The 9,050-nt window shown below is 37.6% G+C and overlaps 1 pseudogene; it reads left to right on the plus strand.

The window, feature by feature from the left end:
* Window positions 1–1,807: 1,807 nt before the first annotated feature.
* LOC105088814 (large ribosomal subunit protein uL24-like) lies at window positions 1,808–4,435 on the plus strand (annotated as a pseudogene).
* Window positions 4,436–9,050: the final 4,615 nt, after the last annotated feature.

Raw genomic sequence — 9,050 nt, forward strand, 5'->3', positions numbered from 1 at the left:
TTTACTCAGGGCTCAGCATTGATCTCTGTTGCTAATAGACTGGATATTCAGAGACAGTAGTTTCTAAATAAGTCTCCATATGTGGTAGACCATGCTGTTGGGCCCATATATAGGCTGCACGTCTGCCACCATGGCTCCTTCATTCATGTACCCATTGTGACAGTTGTGGGATGACTGATGACAAAGACTGGCTAACATCAATCAGCTAGTCATTTTGTCTACTTCGTTGTTTAGTACTTCATTCATGGTAGAGGCTTTCTGATGAATTAATGTACAATACACTTCATGTCCCCTCCCATGTATTTTCTCACATACCTCTATCCCATACCCCCTTATCTCTAACCTTCCAATGCTTTTATTTCCATATCTCTGATCAGAATGCCAGGCCACTGGCTGCTTGTACCCAGGAACTTACATGTATAAATATTCTTGACTTCTGTAGAAAGTAGATGCCAGGTGTACTGCTTACTGCTCTGCTCACTAGGAAGATTTTCCCTCTCCACTGTCTTTCAGGGCCATCCCTAGTATGGCTGAAATGCAGTCTATTTTTGGCTCACTCTCATGTGTCAAGCCAATCTTAACTAAGCTCAGACTTTTTTCTTTAGCTGGTCAAACAGACTCCTCCATAATGCCATGGTACTGGGGAAGGGGTACAGTGCAACTGTGGTAGGTAACAAAGGGTCTAGGCTGCCTAATCATGGCCTTGTTCCATATATCAGGGTCCCACACTGTGAAACTCCTATCAAGATTTGTCATAAACACCATCCTGCATATTTTCTCACCACTGTCACCTCCAGCATCATGGAGTTTGCCAGATCATATGGCTTAAGCAGCAAAGCTGCTTGCATCACAGGCTAGACTTGAATTGGAGCCCTTTTCTGCTCTGGGCTCCACTTAGAGCTGACAGCCTTTCATGTCACCAGGGCTCTATTCCTAAGTATTGAATGCATTACTTGCAGAACCCAAAGAGACCTACCAGCTACTATGCTTTCCTCTTTATGGTAGAAGATGCAAGATTTTCAGCAATCTGTCTTTTACTTTGGAAGGACTCTCCTAGCATGTCCCTGACCACTGGATCTCTAAAAATTTCATTGAAATGGCAGGTCGTGAGTCTTCAGACAATTTATCTTTCACCCTCTGGAGAACATGTCTTAACAAGGCCTTCAGTGTCCTAGCCACCTCTTCCTCTCTTGTCCAATCATTATGATATCATTGATATAATGAATCACTGTGATGTTCTGTGGGATGTGGAGGTGATTCAGATTTTTCAAGCAAAATTATGACAAAGGGTAAGAGTACTAATATAACCCTGAGACAAAATTGAAAATTAACACCATTGTCTATCTCACATGAGTACAAATCATTTCTGATCTTCTTTTCTAAGTGGAATGAAAAAGGACATTGTCCAAATCAATGGCTGCATATCATGTACCTAAGGTCTTACTAATCTGCTTAGCACAAATTCATGTCTGGTACAGCAACTATGATCAGGTTTTCTACTTGATTAAGTCTGTAATAGGCCACAGTCATTCTCCAGTATTCATCTGGTTTCTGCAGGGGCCACACTGGTGAGTTAAACAGAAATAGAGGGCTCACCACTTCTGCATCATTTAGGTATTTAATGGTAGCAACAATTTCCACTACTATTTATGGGATATGATTTTTTTTTTTTTTTTTTTTTTTTTTTGCTATCTTGGTATGGGTCTGGAGGCAGTTTCAGAGGTTTCCACTTAGCATTTTTCACTAGAATAGTGAAATTTGACCAAAGTTTGGAAAAGAAGTAAGAAGGGAGTGTAGAGAAGCAATAATGTTTCTGCCTTCCACTTTACGGTTGATTGCAAAAATATGTGGGAAATACAGTGAACTACAGTGGTTTGCAACTCCTACATCAAGAGGTAAAGTCTATTTCCCATCCTCAAGATAAGGTGGGCAGCTCTTGGAACTTGCCTTGGCCAAGAATGTGATGAAAGTAGTATTTTGTGAGTTTTGAACCTAGGCCTCAAGAGGCCTCAGCTTCCTCTTATCTGCTTTTGAGACTCCTGCCTGGGATAGACTGTGCATCCTGAGAGAACATGTGGAGCAGAAGGCTATTCTAGTTGAACCATCTTGGACCAACCAGCCCTGGGTGACCTTCCAACTGACCACAGATACATGAGCAAGCCTAGCTGAACAACCAGCTGAATCTAGCCAAGGCTAGAACCTTCAAGCCAAGACTTGTCCAAATTGCCAAACTGCAGTTTGTTTTAAGCCACAAAGTTTTGGGGAAGTTTATTCAACAGCAAAAGCTAGCTGAGAGCTCTACGTACCTCTCTTAAGTCACAGCCTAGAAGTGTTATAAAGTAAATACTTTCCTCAAAGTAAGTTAAAATTTTTATTGTCATTTAAGCCAGTACCACTATAAATGCTGATCCACAGAGAGATAAAGAGCTCGCCTCAGAATGTAAATCTATACAGTGCTTCTTTCATCAAGAAAGTCTTGATGCAAAAAGAACATCAGCTTAATTCAAGTGTGCCTATGACATAGTTGGTTTCTATTTATAGTTCATGCTAGCTCCTCACATTACTGCAAACTGATAATAAATAGTACCTAGACAAATTGCAGTCTGTAAACCACACTTTTGGTAGCAAGATCCAAGGCTTAGGGGTAAACACAAAAAAAATGGTTTTTTCTATAAAGAACAAGATAGTAAAAAATTTTAGAGCATGTAGTCTCTGTGTAGTTTGTCATTATAGCAAGGAAGCAGCCTGCAGACAATACGTAAATGAATGGGAAAGGCTGTATTCCAATAAAACTATTTTAAAAACCGTCAGCAGGCTAGATTTGGTTTGTGGGCCATAGTAGGCTAACCTCTGAATCCTAAGCCATTTCTGAGGCTTATCCCCATCAAAGCTCATTATCAGATCTGGTTTTTTATTAATGTCAAAATAATGTAAACAAAGGCGTAAAGAGAATTAGAGATAGCGTTCATTGGAGAGAGGAAAAACAAGTGCCTAAAACAGTTATCTCATATGTTCCAACACAGAGCCACCCAGACAGATAAAATGAAATGTGGAAATATGTACATAATTTTTAAAAAATATATGGGAAAGACAGTGAGCAGGTACTGCCCATCAAAGCCCTTGGCTGAATCTTGGGAAAAAATAAATGTACCAAGAAGCTTTCATTTCAAAATGTCAACATCTCAAAGATACAGAACTGTTTAACAGTAGGGAGCTAAGGTATTCCTCTTCTCATTTTTAACTGCCCCCCCCACCCCTTCCTGTTTGCTTGCTTTTTAAAAAAACTTTTTCTTTAGCTCTTAAAACAGAGAAAAGAATTTCCAGGCACCATTAAAAGCAACCAGTATTACATTCTTGAAGAACAGGTTCATAAAAGTAGCTGTTAATAATTTACGGTTGCCTCATTAGATTCTCCTTCAGTGCAGTTCAGAGAGAATGTATTTCTGTGCCATTAATTAGACAACAATCTGTCTTTAGGTTCACCCTGAGAATAGGCAGGTTATGCCTCTGTGAGGGAGTTTCAGGAAGAGGCAGAAAAAAAGAGACGTCACCTATCGCCATCCATTTCTCAAAATGCACACTGGGCAGATTTCCAAATTCCCATTACATTCTGTTTTTTAAAATACAAGGTGATTAGCTGCTTTGACAAATATACTCCTCCCCAATTAACAACAGCTGCTGTCAAAATCATTAGAGTGAAGCAAAAATCTGAAGTACTGTGTGTTCTGTTTATTTTAATGAAATGTGAAATGTGAAACTGTTTCTTAAGGATTTCCAGCTCCTTAAGGAAGCTTCATTTTAAATGGAAGGTTTGGTTTGGATTAGCTTTGCAAATGGTTTCCTTTAGTTAGTATTTAATATTCACTCCACCTGTAGATTAAGCCCCTGAAAATCTCTAGCAGAATGCATGTATGAGAAGAATAGCACAGTAAGAACCAAAGCCATTGTCAGTCATTAACATTGTGGTTTAGCTCTTCCCCTTTAAAGCCATCGCTGAAGCACCAGCAGCCAAAACGAAGTTCAGTCCCCTTGTGACCTCTGACTGAAGCAAGAACCAGAAAAGTCATGTCAGTTCACCTTCCCACATTCACAGGAAGATGATGTCTTCCCCTCTTTCCAAAGGACTAAGACAGAAGTAGACGTTTCATCCATGCTCATCTGAAAGGATGTTGAAGTTCAGGTTGCGTAAGAGCACTACAAAGAGCAGCAAATTGGCAAAGCAGTCCAAGTTCACAGGAAGAAATAAGTCATCTACCCTGAACTAGCATAGCAGGAGAAGGCTGATATGGGCATTTACCTCAGCAAGGTGGTTATCATTAGACTAAAACTAGACAAAGACTGCAAAAAGATCCTTGAAAGTAAAGCCAAATCTCACCAAGTAGGAAAGGAAAAGGACAAATATCAGGAAGAAACAATTGAGAGGATGCAGGAATAAAGTAACTTTATAAATGACTTTCACAGAAAGCTATTAAAATGGGGGGGGGGGTGGAATTTTCTCAGACTGGCCAAGCAGTTTTGTCAGAAAGAATGAACACTGTGCCATGGCCACCAGGGAGGGTTAGTAAAGAATAAACCAGGTAAATGGAGTGCTGGGATGCCCTGATGGGTTGTCACAGATGGGGGAGAGGGCCATAGGGAAATTAGAAAAAACTGGAGATAAAGCAGGGGCTGTAAAAAGGAAGAAGGGACTCTAAAAAAAAATGGACAAATGTTAAATTTTGTCTAATTCCCAAATTTTCTTCAGGTTGGTGCTAGCCAAGAGAGCCAAAAATTATCTCGCATACACAGGGAAAGGGGGAATTCTTTTTACGCTAGGAGGGGGAAGAGACCTTGCACCAGCAATCTGAGCACCCTTCTTTAGTGCATATCTCTAGGCTAATCTTCATCTGCCTGATCTTCATAAACCCTTCCCAGGAGCAATGCTGTGCCCCTTTGTGCGCTATTCTTGCCTCAGATTGAGAACTTCCAGGGTCTTCTAAGCATCACTTTGTATCAGTGTCACAAAGTGGCACTGATATATGTAATCCAAAAATGTTGTTCATCCACTCTGTCCTCTGATGTTTACATTCTCCTGCCCATGTATGTTCTTCACTGCTTCCTCATCTCCTCCTGGATACCAATCAAATGATATCCTTTATACCCCCTGATTTCTCTTCTTACTCATTAATATTAATTAAGGCTTCAGATGGAGCCTTACCAGAGCCAAATGCTCATTGTAATAACTTTTCACCTTCTTCTTTACTGTTGCATCAATACTTCCTTTTAGTCATCTGTAGCAAACTCATTTCCTCAGCCTGGGAGATGGGGAACATAAAAATTGTAAAGCTGAGAAGTACTACTTTAGATATAAAAATACTGGCCTCAGTCACCAAACACTCCATTCTTATCTCCAAAGATGCCATATGACATTATATGAATTCTTAATAGAAATATGGAATCCCAATGACTCATTGATTGATTTACTCACCAAATATTTGTTGAGCCACTTTTCTAGGAAATACTCTTCTAGGTGCTGGTGATACAAAGATAAGGCATGATCCTTGTCCTGGAGGAGGTTTATCTTCTAGTAAGGGAGCCAGATGTGTAAACACAAAATTGCAATATAGAATGATAAGTGCATAATGGAAGTATGTCCAAGGTATTGTTTTGCTTAATGGAGGTAATCAAGGACTCTGTTAGGCTGAATGAGAAAAAACTTCCTTGAGGAGGAGAGTTAGAGCTGAGAAATGAGAAATGATGGAATTCACAACAAATAAGTAGGCAAGAGCAATCATTCTAGTAAAGTTTGCTGTGATCATGGAGCTCATGTAGAGGATTATTAGGAAATTTTAGCTCTAGTGGCAGCAGAACTAAAAACAGGAATAAATATGAGAGATGTTGAGGAAGTGGAATGACAGGCAGAGTTTAATAACATGGAAATAGAAGGTAAAGATGACTTCCAAGTCTCTAAGTGTGGAAAGACCCTTAAGTCTATTTATTTCATTTCTGACTCAACACAGGAGTCTTGTCCACGGCATTCCCAAATGGTGGCTCACCAGCCTCTGTTGGGACCCTTCCAAGGGCTGGAAGAGGGGGTGCTGTCTTCTTCCATATATTTCATATGCTAGCCCAGTCACCTTTTTATGTTATTATTCTTTAAAAAACATCAGTCCACTTGTCCTACAGGGCCACTTTCTGGGTTTGTCCTGTTGCTCACCTGATATCATTTAGCTTGTTTCCCTATTGCCTGAGTTAACTGTAAAATGTTGTATCTAAAACTTTGTGTACTTTTTTTTTTAAAAAAAGACTTTTTTACTGAGATAAAATTCACATAAAATTCACCATTTTCACCATTTTCAAGTGTACAATTCAGTGGACTTTTATATGTTGATGGTTTTGTGCAACCATCACCCCTATCTAATTATAGAATACTTCCATCATTCCAAAAGGAAACCACATATCTTCCAATATCTTCCTCCCCCAATCTTTTGGCAACACTAATCTATTTTCTGTTTCCATAAATTTGCCTGTTCTGGACATCTCACATAAATGGAATCATATAATATGCAGTCTTTTGTGTTTTTGTATCTGTCTTTTTTCATATAGCTTAATGTTTTCAAGGTTCATTTATGTTGCAGCATGTATCTGTATGTTATTGCTTTTTGTGGGTGAATAATATTCCATGGCACTACATTGTGTTTATCCATTCTTCAGTTGATGGACCTTTGAACTGTTTTCACTTTTTGGCTGTTCTGAATAATGCTGATATGAACATTCCTGTACATATTTTTATTTGAACATAGATTTTTCAACTCTTTTGAGTATATAGCTAGGAGTGAAATTGCTGCATCACATGGTAGCTCTATCATTAATTTTTTGAGGACCTGCCAAACTGTTTTCCATAGCAGCTGCACTATTTTACATTTCCACCAGCAATATATGAGGGTTCCAATTTCTCCGCATCATCACCCATACCTATTATTTTCCATTTTTTAGAAACTCATAATCACCTAAGTGGGTGTGAAGGATCTCACTGTGATTTTGATTTGCATTTCCCTAATAACTAGTGATGTTGAGCATCTTTTTGGGTGCTCTTTGACCACTTGTATATCTTCTTTGGAGGAATGTCTGTTAGAATCCTTTGCTCATTTTTAAATTGGCTTGTTTCCTTATATATTCTGGATAGTAGACCCTTATCAAATATATGATTTGCAAACATTTTCTCTCATTCTGTAAGTTGTCTTTTCACTTTCTTGATAATGATTTTTAATATAAAAAAGGTTTTAGTTCTGATGAAATTCAATTTATCTATTTTCCTCTCATTGCTTATGCTTCTTGTGCTTTTGCTATCATATTTGAGAAACAATTGCCTAATATAAAGTCACAAAAATTTACACCCATGCTTCATTCTAAAAGCTTTATAGTTTCAGATGCTTATATTTAGGGCTTTGATCCACTCTGAGTTAATTTTTGTGTGGTATGAGGAAGGAATTCAAAATTCATTCTTTCACATATGGATATCCAGTTGTCCCAGAACCACTTGTTGAACTTTATGTATTCCAGTTAAACACTTGCCTAGATTATGTCATAGGTAACATTAGGTACTCCGTGCTAAATCCCATCAGAAGATATTTTCTGGGTGAACCATCATTAGAGATATAAAACTTAACTATTCATTTAGTGTGATGATGACCAGATCCCTCCCTTGTACAGTTCTATTTTCCTTTGTGACTAGGAAATAGTCTATGTGGTTTTAATGTGATACAATAGAAATGTCTAGTTAACCATCAACTATTCTCCAAATGGTTTTATCAAATAATTTTACTATTTGTCATTATCATGTAAGTCATATGTTGCCTGATCTATGAAATGAAAGGGTCAGATAAGATAATCTTAGCATAACTTTCAGTTCTAACATAATTTTACTTTTATCAAGCCATATCTGGCTTTCTGCAGCAATAAAACAAGACTGTTACTTCAGGTGTTGAAGGCAGTGGTCATATAACCCCAAGAAAGGGGCACAATTCCATGGTGAATAATATTTTAAGTGTATGTGCTATTATTTCTCCAACATTTGTTTTGTCCTTTTATTCCTTCATTGTGGCTGCTTAAATGGAATCACCATATTCTGTAAATGTATTTCAAATTAAAGATCTACTTATTATTTTTTGCATGGTCATGTAGTGGTTGGATGCAGTATAGCTTTTTTAGCCAGATCCTTTTTAATGGACTTCTATGTTGTTTTTAGCCACCTGACTGTAAGTAATGTTGTAAACATCTTTGTACATGCAATTATTAGTCCTTTAGGAGAAATTCTTAGAAGAATTGGTGAATCAATGGTAAGTAGACATTACAATTTTAATGGATACAAGAGAAAATCTTCTGTACAGAGTTTGTACCAGTGGATTAGCTGAGATCAAAGGAGGGTTAGAGGGGCAGGGAGACAGGTTGAAGGGAGTCTGTCATCTGTGAATAAGGCTAGCTATTTTCTTTCATTTTCACTAGATAATATTACCAATCTTTTTCATCTTTGCCAGTCTGAGAGACTTAAACAAATTATTCTGCATTCTTGTTTTTATTTAAAATTTAAAAAATTTTAGTTAACATTCCACGTTTGATAATTCTCCTGATAATTTGCCTGTTCATATAGTTTGGACATTTACATTGGGGTGTTCAATTTTCAGCTTATTTGCAAGGGATATTTATATATCAAATAATAACATATGTATCAATATTTAATATATAAATTTCTCCCTATAATTTTCTTGCTGAGGATATAACTTTCCATTAAGCTCTTACTCCGCATGAACAGACTTCTTTTAGACCATCTTCACCAATTTAATAGCCATGCCAATGTATGCCTGAACTTCTGCTGGGATCCCTGCTGGATATCTGTATGATAGATAGTCAGTAAAATGTGTACATACTAAAGACATATTTATTCAAAATGAAATATACTTTTCATTTAGTTAATGTCTAGTGTTAGACATTACAGCTCACTTTCTAATGGAAAGACATAACATTCAAAATAAGTGAAGAAGCATGAGATGTAAGGTAGTAAGTAGCATAAT

The sequence above is a fragment of the Camelus dromedarius genome, chromosome 4 (genome assembly GCF_036321535.1).
Source record: "Camelus dromedarius isolate mCamDro1 chromosome 4, mCamDro1.pat, whole genome shotgun sequence".
Taxonomy (NCBI): domain Eukaryota; kingdom Metazoa; phylum Chordata; class Mammalia; order Artiodactyla; family Camelidae; genus Camelus; species Camelus dromedarius.